This window comes from Oryctolagus cuniculus, chromosome 20 (assembly GCF_964237555.1).
Source record: "Oryctolagus cuniculus chromosome 20, mOryCun1.1, whole genome shotgun sequence".
In the NCBI taxonomy this organism is placed as follows: Eukaryota; Metazoa; Chordata; class Mammalia; order Lagomorpha; family Leporidae; genus Oryctolagus; species Oryctolagus cuniculus.
The window spans coordinates 8,606,235-8,619,474 of NC_091451.1; the positions used below are offsets into that span (position 1 = coordinate 8,606,235).

The 13,240-nt window shown below is 51.1% G+C and overlaps 1 protein-coding gene across 1 annotated transcript in view; it reads right to left on the reverse strand.

Annotated features, from left to right (window-relative positions):
• The window catches only part of SYT16 (synaptotagmin 16), a 330,451-nt gene that overhangs the window by 249,311 nt on the left and 67,900 nt on the right, over positions 1-13,240 (reverse strand). Inside the window, exon 2 of the mRNA XM_002719549.5 lies at positions 1,645-1,747. The gene's annotated coding sequence lies outside the window, so the exon portion shown is untranslated. The remainder of the gene's footprint in view (positions 1-1,644; positions 1,748-13,240) is intronic.

The window sequence follows — 13,240 nt, forward strand, 5'->3', positions numbered from 1 at the left end:
GTGAGGTCTAGGCAAATGTTACAAAATCTGAATAATAAACCTGAAATGCTTAAGGCCAAATATTTCAGACAACAGATATTCAATTGGTACAGATAATTGACTTATTTGATTTGATTTGAGAAGGAGAGAGAGAGAGAGAGAGAGAGAGAGAGAGAGAGGTACTACCCATTGATTCATTCCTCAAATGCCCACAATATTTGGGGCTAGGCTGCAGCTCAAAGCCAGGAATTCAATCCAGGTCTCCCATATGGGTGACAGGGACTCAGTTGCTTGAGCTCTCATTGCTGTCTCCCAGGGTCTACACTGGCCAGAAGCTGGAGTCAGGAGCTGGAGTTAGAATGAAATGCAAGCGCTCCAACAGGGGACATAAGCATCTTAACCCCTCAGCTAGACGCCCACCCTGGGAATTGTTCTGATTCATCACATTTACTTCCTCAATCTCTGTTTCACTCTCTACTCTGCATTTAGAAGCTGAGAATTTGGGACCAGCATTGTGGCACTTGGGTAAATCCACCATCTGCAATGGTGGCATCCCTTATGGGTACCAGCTCATGTCCTGGCTTCTCTACTTCTGATCCAGCTCCCTGCCAGTGGAATAAGCCAATGAGCTGGGAAAGCAGCAGAACATGGCCCACGTGCTTGGCCCCCTGCCACCCAAATGAAAGACGTGGAAGAAGTTCCTGGCTCCTGGTTTCAGACTGGCCCAGCGCTGGCTGCTGCAGCCATCTGGGGAGTAAACCAGTGGATGGAAGATCTCTCTCTCTCTCTTTCTCTCTCTCTCTCTCTTCCTCTCTTTCAAATACATACATAGAAACTTTAAAAAAGAAGCAGCAGCAGCAGCTACGAATTGACACATTATCTGCAATCTGCCACTGACAACTCTTCGAGGCAACTGGAGGGCTCCAGGCAGTGACGGGAAGGAACGAAAGAATGAGAGGGTTAATCTAATCATCAACCTGCCACTGGTAAGGCCAAGGCTCCGTCAGACTGAGCCTTGGGTTCAGACGCCGAAATCCTCTTTGATGGAAGATCTACAGGAAAACCACCTGTGTGGCAAGTGCAGCCCCGAGACAAGTGGGGTCCCAGGACTGGCAAGCTCTACCAGGCTCTGGAAGAAGGAAGACCAAGAAGCTTCCAGAGAGTAGGGGATTGGGGGCAAGAGGACAAGCTCCGGCCCCGCCCCTGAGCCCAGTGTGCCACTGGGCTCCAAAAGGCTGGTACTTTCCCTTCATCCCCCAGCTGGCTTCCGCCCGCCTCTCTCTTCTTGTAAACACTGAACTCTCCTTAGTAGCTTCTTGACTTGGGGAGCAAATCAGCTGTTGATTTTTTTTTTTTTTTTTTTTTTGAGCTCCAGCTCCCTCAATCACATATTCCAGGACCGTTGGCTGCTATTTATTTTTCATCTACAGATGGCTTCATAAAAGCCATTTTCCTTATTCTGAAAAAAGTCCAAGTGGTAGCTAGATATTCATTGAAGATGCAAATCAGGTTATGCAGGTGGCATAAAATAACAGCAGGCTCTGAGCGCTGCAGAGGAGGGGTGGGGCTCACACAAACCCCATGCGCAGGCTGATGGGAGCACAACTTCTCCTGCCTGCTTTCCTTAAGGTCAACGCCTCCGCGGGGAGGCTGCTCTGCCCTTACCTGTAGGCTGCATAGAGAAACTTCCAGACCGAACGTTCTCCCCCGAGCTCCCCTTCACGTCAGATTGCCCCTACACGCTGCACCAGGAATTAGCCAGCTCCTCCTGCGAAGGGTCAAACAGTAAATATTTTCAGATTTGCAGGCCATATGGTCTCTGCAGCAGCTACTCAACTCTGCCCATGCAGTGCTAAAACAGACACAGACAATACGTAAAGAGTGAGCATGGCTGTGTTCCCATGAAGCTTCATTTATAGAAACTGAAGCTTGAATCTCACAGAGTGTTCACATGCCCTGAATTATTCCACTTTTGAAGTTTCCAACCATTTGCATTGTAAAAACTATTCTTTTCTTTCAAACTACACAGCACAGGCAGTGGACTGGGTATGTTGATGTGCGTCTTTAATCAACACAATCTAAGAGGATCAATTTTGCTCCTGACAAACAATTCTGGTCACAAGTAATAAGAGGGGCTAGCATGGTGGCATAGCAGGTAAAGCCTCCAAATGGGCTCTGGTTCCTGTCCCGGCTGCTCCACTTCCAATCCAGCTCTCTGCTGTGGCCTGGGAAAGCAGTGGAGGATGGCCCAGGTGCTTGGGTCCCTTCACCCACGTGGGAGCCCTGGAAGAAGCTCCTGGCTCCTGCCTTTGGATCAGCTTACCTCCTGCCATTGCAGCCATTTGGGGAGTGAACCAGCAGATGGAAGAGCTTTCTCTCTGTCTCTCCCTCTCTCTGTCTGTAACTCTACCTCTTAGATAAATAAATAAAATCTTTTGAACAAATGAAAGGAAACTTTATTAATCCATTGCTTTCTTAGTATATGATACAGGAAGAGGAGGCTAGAGTTTACATCTGAGGGCTCTCCAGAAAGTTGGCAGGAAAACAGAATTAAAAGATATGATTTGATTTCTTAAAATCCATGCAAAATTTTTCTATTTTCTTTTTTTAAAAAAATGCACTTATTTATTTGAAAGGCGGAGTTATAGAGAGAGAGGGAGAGAGAGGAAGAAGGGGAGAGTGAGAGACAGAGAGGAGAGAGAGAGAACAACATCTTCCATCCACTGATTCACTCCCCAAACGTCCACAATGGCCAGGGCTGGGCCAGGCAGAAGCCAAGAACCTGGAAATCCATCCAGGTTCCCACATGAGGGGCAGAGGCCTAAGTGCTTGGGCCATTTTCTGCTGCTTTCCCAGGTGCATTACAAGAGAGATGGCTCAGAAGTGGAGCAGCCGGGACTTGAACTGGTGCCCATGTGAGATGCCAGCATTGCAGGCAGTGGTTTAACCCAGCCCCACGCATGGCATTTTTCATATTACACATTTTCTAAGAACTTTTTGAAGAACTCTCATATTTCTTCATAAATACTGCAAAAATTAGAAGATAAGCACCCAAACTGTGCAAAACAAGCTATTTTCAAGCACAAAGCCCATGCAGTAGAAACTCTTGCTTGCACAGTCATCAGGTTCCCTTTTGGCGGTGTCTCATCCGCCTGCGTGGGCCGGGCCTGCCTGCAGTCCAAGACACTGCATTTATTCGTCCATTCTGTAACCCAGATTTTCCCTTTCTTCCCTCTGGCCCTACCACCACCCATTTGCAGTGCGGACAGGTGGGTTGGCCACACCCAGGGCCTTTCCTGCCAGGCTACTCTCACTTCATGGTTGGCAATACTTGACCCTCACCGGTCACCTCTGTGATTTTAAAAGCCTCCTCCCGGCCCCCTTCCCAGCACAGAGGAACCTGTGTTTGAAACTCCCTGGCCTGCAGGGACTCCAGGACAAGGAGATCTGTGCCTTACTTCCCACGGGGAAAGCCCAGGGAAACCTGCAGGTCTCTGGTCAAAAGGGGTCCACACCGCGACAGCTGGTGGAGGGAAGAGCTAGGGCAAGAAGCCTTCGCTGGGCCTCAGGAAGCCTTAGGCCAGAGAACACCTGAGGATCTCTGGGTGCTCCCAATCCCTTCCATACCCCTACCAAGCCCAAACATGGCTCCATAGAGGCTGCCTAAGACCTAGATATGCAAAGACAGAGGCCAAAGATCAAAGTGCAGTGCCTGGTGCACATGGGACAGTCGTGAACCACTGTGCCCCCACATACACACACATAGACACACACACACACACACACACACACACTTCCTCTGCACTGCACGATCAGACACAAACCTCCATGAGGTTGGCTCATCCTCTAAGAAAAGTGGTAGGAGCCAGGATTCCCCTAATTACTTAGCTAAAAATGCAGAAGACAGTGAGTTCCCCTTAAACTGACAGGCCAACTATTTTCTACAACTAGGAGAAACAGGGGCTCAAAATCCAAATCAGGGGTAAGAGGTGCAGTAGAAAAGCAAATGGTAGCAGCAACAATAGTGTTAGCAGTGATTCAGGAGACAGCAATACAGTGTAGTACCAGTACAACAGGAGTGATGGACGGTTACAGCAACAGTCGTAGCCATAGGAACAGCAAGAGTAAATTACAGGGCCGGCACTGTGGCATACAGGTAGAGCCGATGCCTGCAGTGCCGGCATCCCATATGGGCGCCATTTTGAGTCCCAGCTGCTCCACTTCCGATCCAGCTCTCTGCTGTGGCCTGGGAAAGCAGTGGAAGATGGCCCAAGTCCTTGGGCCCCTGAACCTGCATGGGAGACCTGGAAGAAGCTCCTGGCTTCAGACGGGCTCAGCTCCAGCTGTTGCAGCCATTTGGGGAGTAAACCAATGGATGGAAAACCTCTCTCCCTCTCTCTGTCTCTGTCTCTTTGTAGCTCTGCCTTCCAAATAAATAAATAAATCTCAAAAAGAAAAAAGAGTAAACTACAGCCAACATTTGTTGAGTCTATCCGCCAGGCCCTGCTTCCACTGCTTTTGATAAAATGCTCATTTAATCCTTGCAACACTGCTATGAGACAAGTAGTTATCTCTGTTCTACAGATGAGAAAATACAGGCACAAAGAAGGAACAGCTTGAACAAGAAGAAACCGAGAGTCTGGAGGGGATCAGGGGCCCGCTTATGAAACCAAACCAGCGGGAAGGGGTCCCCACACCAAACCGGAAGGGTGTGGGCATCCCAAGGGAGCTGACGAGGCTTTGGGGTGCTTTGGAGCTAGAAACCAGAGGGGCTCTCCATTCGGGGAGGAAGCTTCCTGACAAATAAGAAGACAACAGGGACTAGAATAGGAATCCTTCAGGGGCTAACTGGCCATCACCCCACCCCACCTTTTCATCTCATCACGCCCAACACCACACCACCCCCACACCACGGGGTCCCTTTGTCCTCTCTCTGACATCACGTCCTGAGCCAGTGTTGTGCCTGCCACTCTGCCCTGCAGGCAGCGGAGGAGGCTGGGGAGGGAGGAGGCCCCGAGGAGGCCGTGAATTGAATGGGAGCACCCAGCACCCAACCCAGGGCACCAGGTGCTGCCTAGATGCCTTGTCGTTTTGGCTGCTTTTTCTCCACAGAGGGGCCCTGAGCACTTGTTGGAAGCGATCTGGGGCTTTACGGACGCGGTGGTTTCCTACTTGGCCCCAGGGAAGATGCGCAGTCCCCGGTCAGGAAATGAACCACAGTGAGTCAGCTTACAGAGCGCGCCCAGGCCTCCGGCTCCCGGCACGGCCGCGCGGCCCTGGACGCTGACGCCACCTAGCGGCCGGCGGCTCCACTCGCAGCCTGAGACGCAGTGATCGCACCATCTGCTCGCCTTCTGTGTGGGAGTTCCATCATCTTCCCCGGGGCAGCGTTCTTCTGCGATTACCTAGGTCTTTATCAGCGCTCGCCGGGAGGCAGCAGCCATCTCTCTGCAAAACCGACAAGCCTTAAACCTCGGTGTCTGTGGCTTGCAGTCTCTGCAGACAGCTAGAGCACGGGGAGATGGCTTGTGCTTCTCCAGGGTAGCGGTGCGAGGGAGAACCCACGACCACCGAAGTGGGTGGGCTTTCCAGGGGGCTGGGGAGACGATGGAGGAGCCTTCGCGTCCGGCTGCTGGGTTTTGATCCAGGTTTCGAAGTGGCAAGATTAGAAAAAGCCAAACGGGCCCCAGAGGGGGGGTCAGGAGGCATGGAGTCTACCTCCATCTCTGCCCGGACCAGCTGTGGTGCTGGGTGTCCAAGCAAGGATCCTCTCTGGGGATGGGCACTTGCTGCAGGGGTCAAGACACCCTGTGGGACGCCTGCCCAGGTCTGAGACAGCCACACCTCTGACTCCAGTTCCCTGGGAGGCACCAGTGATGGGGCAAGGAGTTGGGTCCCAGGAGCTGGCATTATGGGGTAGCTGGCCAAGCTGCCACCTGCAAGGCCGGCATCCCACAAGGGCAAAGTCACCAAGGCCTCACCAGCTCTTAGGCCTGTCGATACATTTCAGCCCCTCCTTCTACCTAATGGACTTTCCCGTGGCAACGACCGTTTTGTGAATGAGACGCTCGTTTCCCATCGGCAAGGCTAAGCAGGGCGATACAGTGGTTTGTGTCAAAGACCCGCAGTGAACGCCTGGGACCACACATAGTATCCGACCCATATGGTCTCGGTTTTTCCAGCACGTCCTGCTGCACTGGCCCACAGTGCCAGAGCAAACCTGTCCTCCACTCCTCCTTTGCATTATTCTTCTTTAGCAAGTAGAATAAGGGCTACATGAACACAGGCATTTTGCCATGGTGACAGTTGATGTGGCCCCCAAGACGGCTACTAGGTGGCTAACGGGCAGGCAGCATATACAGTGTGGATACGCTGGGCAGAGGGATGACTTAGGTCCTGGGCAAGACACAGCAGGCTTGTGTGAGTGAGATTTAATCTTGTTACTCAGAAAGGCTGCTCAATTGAATACTCCCGAATTCTTTTTTTCTGGAATTTTCCATTTAGCATTTGTGGAACCATGGTCAGCTGCAGGTAAGTGACACTGTGGGAGGTGAGACTGGTTGGGGGACAACCATACAGGTATAGGTCAGTATATATAGGTACAGGAGAGTGCCTGCCCTAGCGTAAAGTCAGCAAGTGCACTAGCAGAACCACCAGAGGGCTGGGGCATGGGAGGACAGAGCGATGGAGAGGGAGACAAAAGGTGGAAGTAGAATGGGGCAAAGACAGATTGCAGGAGCCAGGAGAGGGCTGAGAGGGAGTGGGAGGGAGAGGCACAGACCACATGGGGAGAGGGTTGCTGGGATGGAGAGAGACTGGCAGGGACAGAGGGAGAGGCTCAGGGGGTCAGGGAAGGGGGTGAGGGAGGGCAGAGTCGGGGGGAGGGGGAGAAGGCCAAGGGGAAGGCAGGGAGAGAGAAGGAGAAAGAGAAGGGAACCAATGTTGGGGAGGGGAGGGTCGCCTAAGGAGAAGGGACAGAGAGAGGGAGAGGTGGGGGGAGGGGTAGCAGGGGAGGGGAGACGCCCGGCAGGGTCCTCGGGCCCAGCCCCACTGGAAGGGCCCCAGCCCCAGCCCTCTGTCCTCTGCGTCAGAGATTTGCCTGTGCATGAGCCACTTTAACTGGGCCCCTGCCACCTGCTCCAGGGATATTTGTCATAGTTTCCAAAACCGCCTTAAAGATAGAAGAAAGCAACGTGTAAGCATCACTAACGTGGACACCTGCATACGTAGCACAGTCAGGAAGCGCTGAGAGAACTCCCAGAAGTCCAGGCTTCCCTCCTTCAGCACCGGGCTGGGCTCAGGTCACACTCCGTGACGCCACGCATCTCCGTCCCCCATCTCCTGATTCCTCCCCTTTTCCCGATGCCCCTGGCCCTGCCTTCCACTTGACCATTAAGAATTCCGCCAGGGTCCCAGGTCTGGGTGCCTTTGGCCCCAGGCTTGCTCTCAGCCCCCCAGCAGAGGGACTGGGCACATTCATGTGATCCCTCGGGCCACCGGTCCAAGCTGCTGCTGCTGCTGCGGCTGCCGCCCAAACCATGCCACGTGAGGCAACCGTGGGCTTACGTTCATTGTTCCGAAGCTCCAGATGTCACTTTCAGCAGAGCAACAGCAAAGAGACAATTAGCCCGAAATGCAAATCAGCACTCACGTGCGCAAGGGAGAAAATGCAAGTGGACTGGCTCACTGGCTCGCCACAGACAGAGCAAAAGCTAGAGAGACGGGCAGGAGGGGTGGCGAGATTGTGTGTGTGTGTGAGTGTGTGTGTGTGTGTGTGTGTGTGTGAGAGGGGGGGGGAGTGGAGAGAGAGAGAGAGAGAGAGAAAGAGAGTGGGGGGAGTGGGGAGAGAGAGAGAGAGAGAGAGAGAGAGGGGAGTGGAGAGAGAGAGAGAGAGAGAGAGAGAGAGAGAGAGAGAGAGAGAGAGAAACATCCTGGAAGGTAGATTAAAGGATTCAGTTCATAGAGGCTCATCGGGGAATAAAACACTCAGGCTTTCTCTGGAACCAGAAGAAAAATGAGAAGTGATTAGAGGAATTTTAAAAGCAAAGAAGAGAAGGGAAGGACCTCGACCAAATGCCGGGGGGAGCGGTTACACGAGTCGAGTCGGGGCAAATGTTCCCTCCTCTGTCATTAGCAAAATCGCCTGAACCGGAGTCGGCAGCGGGAGGCTCTGCACTCCGGGGACTTGTACTTATCTTCCCAGCATATTTCAAATCCATTCAAGCAGAACGCTGGGTGTGACGTCTGCACACAAAGTCTTTTTCAAAGAGAAAAATCAACCCCAGCCGCACTGAATGCCTCCTTCGCCAGCCGCCCGCCTCACACGCGTGTCTCCAGCACCCCCATTCGCTGTCAGCAGCAGAGCCAGCAGCTCACAGCCTGGGTAATGCTGTACAGTTCTCTATGCACTTTATGCACACACACACAATTCCTACTCACGCTGGCCCCAGGCCTGCACATATCGATGGATCTCAAGGCTCTGTAAAAATCTGGATCCATACCAAAGGGCATTGTAGACAAAGAGCTTGTTTTTTTCTCAGAAAAAAAAAAATGAAAATTGTATTTTCTATAGAGGGTTGAGTCTGGTTTGGGTTTTTGTTCGTTTGCTTTGTCGCTAAGAAAACATTCCTGATTAGACCTAAGACCACCAGCGGGGGCATCTGGGAGTCCACACTGAGGAGCCCAAGGGGTAACGCAACACCTCCACTCTCATGGGACAGTGAACCCGAACGCTTTTGCTGTCCCTACCCTGTGAAGCAGGATGGGCAACTGGAGAGGAAACCCAAGGCAACTTCTCCGTCACTCCACTGGACCTGCTGCCCGTGCACCGCTCTGAGACCAGCTCGATCCTCCACCCAAACCACCCACAGCCACCCAGCCACAGCCCCCACTTCCACGAAAGGCACCCACCAAGGCCTGCGACATCTGCAAACAGGAGGGGAGGCACGCTCGTGCTCCTCCTAACCACGGGAGGGCAGCCGCCCACCTCTCCTCGACCTTTCTTCCCTCTTACTCACCAGTGGCCGGCCTGGGTTGTCCATGGGGGTGGTGACAAACATGGCCTCCTTTGACAATGACTTCGTCCAGGCCCCTCTCAGACCTCTGCTTGACCAGGCCAGGCCCCCGGCCTTCCCTCTCTGCCCTTGTTGAATCCCATCTGAACAAGAACCCTGCCAAGTCAGTTTCAGGGAACTCGCCCATCCTTGCTGTCTGGTCCCCAAGCCCCAGTCCGTCTACAGTGAATGTGTTCCCAGGTCCTGGTCCCCAGGCCGGCAAGGGACAAAGGGGAATTCCAAGATCCCCGCCAGTGCAGTGTTTCAGAAAAGAATAGAATTCAGACCTATTTTTCTATGAAGCCACTCTAAATTCCCTATGTTCTTCCAAGCAGCTACTTGCTTTGTCAAACTCCAGGTGGCATCTGTTAAACCTTAACTGGGCCACGTGAACAAGAATTTACCCCTCCACAGAGGTTAGTGTTAGGCGGTGACTCCCAAGGGACTCAGGGGAGCATTTACCCAGGCCCTTCTACCATCAGTAGTAATATATAGTTATTATATATGATGTCATATATTGTATATCATATTACGTAGTAATATAATATTATTAATAAGGGTGAACATTTGGCAGAGAAGTCAAGCTGCTGCTTGGAATGCCACATCTCATATCAGGGTGCCTGGGTTCAAGTCCCAGCTCCACTTTCTAACCCAGCTTTCTGCTAATGCCCCCATGGGAGAGGCAGCAGGTGATGACCCAAGTACCTGAATCCCTGCCTCCCATGCGGATTGAGTTTCCAGCTCCTGGAGTCAGCCTGGCCCAGCCCTGGTTGTTATGGGCATTTGGAAAGTGAACTAGTAGATGGCAAATCCATCTCTCTCTCTCTCCTTCTCTCTCTCGCGCTCTCTCTCTCTCTCCCCCTCTCTCTCTCTCTCTCTCCCCTCCCTCTTCAGAATAAACACAAATAAATAAACTGTTTAAATCACGATAATATCAGCAATAGTCATCACTCTCTGTCACACCCTTGGCATAAATAAGTTTCATGCTCATGGAGACATTCCGTGGGAGGCGGTTATCTTCCCCCATCTCACAGATAGAGAATCTGAGGGAAGGAGAAATTCATTCACTCACCCAGGGTCACACAACCAGCTGAGTCGAGCCTCAAGTCCAGGTTCAAAAGCCCCTGATCTCACCCTCTGTTCAGCTCCCTCCTGTGGCCCTGTAAAAGGCTCAGTTACACAATAGCGGACAGCTAATCAAATTCTAATGATAGCTTCTCATTCAGCAGCACCTAAGAGGGGAAGAAGGCCGAGTGTGACCCAGTCAAATAAATCAGTAGAGATGACTCTGCTCGACTCTTTCAGGGGAGAAATCATTCCATTATGTTTACGGCCCGATGTCAACAGAGGACAATTTGGCTTTATTTCCTGGATCCTTGGGTTTGTAGTGGATCCCCCGGGAGAGAACACTGCAAAGCCACCCATCCCACTTATTGACTTTCTGCCCCGCACACAGCAGGAAGAGTGACTTCATCCCCCAGTCAACGTAACACATCTTGACACCGCATGAGCAAAGACTCTCTGCACTCCAGAAAAGCAATTATTTTCTGCAGAGGAAAAAAAAAAAAAGAAACCAGTCAACTTCTTAAGCATAATGAACCCATCTATTAATCTTGCCCTGCTACTCCAGCTCATTCTGGAAACAGGAAAGTAGTACACCTTGTCGCTCTCGTATTTATTTTTTTATTTTTAAAGATTTATTTATTTATTTGAAAGTCAGAGTTACACAGAGAGAGGAGGAGAGGCAGAGACAGAGAGAGGTCTTCCATCCACTGGTTCACTCCCCAGTTGGCCGCAATGGCCGGAATTGCGCCGATCCAAAGCCAGGAGCCAGGAGCTTCTTCCAGGTCTCCCATGCAGGTACAGGGGCCCAAGGACTTGGACCAACTTCTACTGCTTCCCCAGGCCATAGAAGAGAACTGGATCGGAAGTGGAGCAGCCGGGACTAGAATTGGAGCCCATATGGGATGCCAGCACTGCAGGCGGCAGCTTTACCCACTACGCCACAGCACCGGGCCCTCCCTCCCCTCTATTATTGAAAAAAAAAAGTCTCCAAGCTTCAATCTGAAGGAAAGTTAGGGACAGAAAGATAAAGGCACCTGCTGGGACAGTAGTCACAGAAGATACGATAAGTTTTGTGAGATCCAAAGGATGCTTTGAATGTTTGGGAAAATAGCGATTTAAGATGACGTACGGATTACTGATTGGCATTTGTTTTCAATAGTTAAAACCTGCACCATCCTGCTTACTCTGTAATTCTATTTCTACGATTTGGGGATAGTATATGACTCAGTGTCTGCTAGATGGGGGTGGGTGACTTCATCCGTGTCTTAAAATGGACCACTTTTGACTGCTATGCACAGCAGCTGGAAAGAGGGAACGGCGGGTTCAGAAGCTGCCGTCATTCGCCAGGATGGCACAGCAGAGGATGGAGCGGAGACACAGGAGGTGGGTGGGCGGGGAAAGGGCTTTCGGGCAGTGGTGCGGTCAGGTATCAGTCATGGCTGGAGCAGGTGAGGGAGGGTGAGGAGCCAAGGTATCTGATGTATCGAACATGACCCTGGTCTACACTCGTACTGAAGGGGAGGAAAGATTGTGGAATAAGACGATAAACAGGTTTTGGACCCATTGACATCCAAGCAGACATGAGACAAAGGCACTGGGTATAGTCAATAGTAAAGGGCCAATGTCTTCACACTTCTACAGAAGAGTGAAGGTGCCTGCCCTGCCACGTTCCGGGACTTATTACACAGCTGGGTTCCTCCGTGGAAAGCAACGAAGATGGTAGGACACTGGCTTACAAACAATCTGACCAGCAAGTTCAGGGACAGACCACCCCATGTACGGAACACTGTTGCACGAGACTACTTCAAAAGGCTACAGGCAAGTTGGGCACTGTGGTACAGTGGGTTAAGCCCCTGCATGGTACACACACTCCCATATCTGAGTGCCAATTTCAGTCCTGGCTACCCTGCTCCCAATCCAGCTTCCTGCAAAGGCACCTTGGAGGCAGCAGATGATACCTTGGGTCCCTGTCAGCTGCTGAAGAGATCCAGAAAGAGTTCTGGGCTCCTGGCATTGACCTGGCCAAGTCCCAGCTATTGTGATCATTTGGGGAGTGAACTGGCAGATGGAAGATCTCGATCTCTGTCTCTCTCTGTCTTGCCTTTCAAGTAGAAAAAACCTTTTTTAAAAAGTTTATAAGAAACGTATATGATTAAAAAAAAAAACCACTGTGCATGGATTTCATTGTTTTGTTGACCCCCCCCAATAAACCTCTTTTAATTCCATTTTCCACAAAAGGGGCCCATATAGTTTACATACAGACTGGAGCATCAAAAGGGGAACTATTTATTCCAGATTATATCAGGCCGACACTGTGAACCATCTCTGAATGGTGCAAATAGGGAGGCTATATGAGAACCAAAGCAGCAGCCTTGACGGGAACAAAGACCCCACACCTGCAGATCCACGCAGGAAACAGACGCTGGATCAAGAACTAAATGGGTTGTTGGATTTGATGATGAGGACTTGGCCTGCTTGCTGCTTTTATTTTCCCAGTAAATTCTGAGAAAATGTCACCAATGAAGGGTGAATGGGAAAGGAGCCCAGGGAACCAGAATGAGAAGGCTGAACCTACTCTGGAGGTCAGAAGAATAAATGCACCAAGGAGGGCTACAAGCAGATTGCCAAACAGTATCAAGGGCTCATTTACATTGATGTAATCAATTATAGATCAATAAGCACAGTTACTCAGTTTTTAACTGCAACGTGTTCCTGCTTAAATGTTGATAATGCGAAATCTAAACCACTATTGAGGCGCACCTGAAACTCGCATGCCATAGTATAGCACAGGTTCAAGTCCTGGCTTCTCTGCTCCCAGTTCAGCTCCCTGCTAATGTACACAGGAAGGCAGTGGAAGATGGCCCAAGTACCTGGGCCCCTGCTACTCATGTGGGAGACCAGGATGGTGTTCCTGGCTCCTGGCTTTAGCCTCTCCCAACCCCTGTCATTGCAGCCATTTGGGAAGTGAACCAGTGGATAGAAGACATCCCTATCTCTTCTTCTCTCTCTCTGTCACTCTGATTTTCAAATAAATTAATCAATAAACTTTTTTTAAAAAGCAAGGGAGTCATAGAGAATGAAAATGTGGTATATCAAAGGAGTCAGGGTCGGTGAGGTAACAGCCCCAGAAGGGAGTTAGGAAG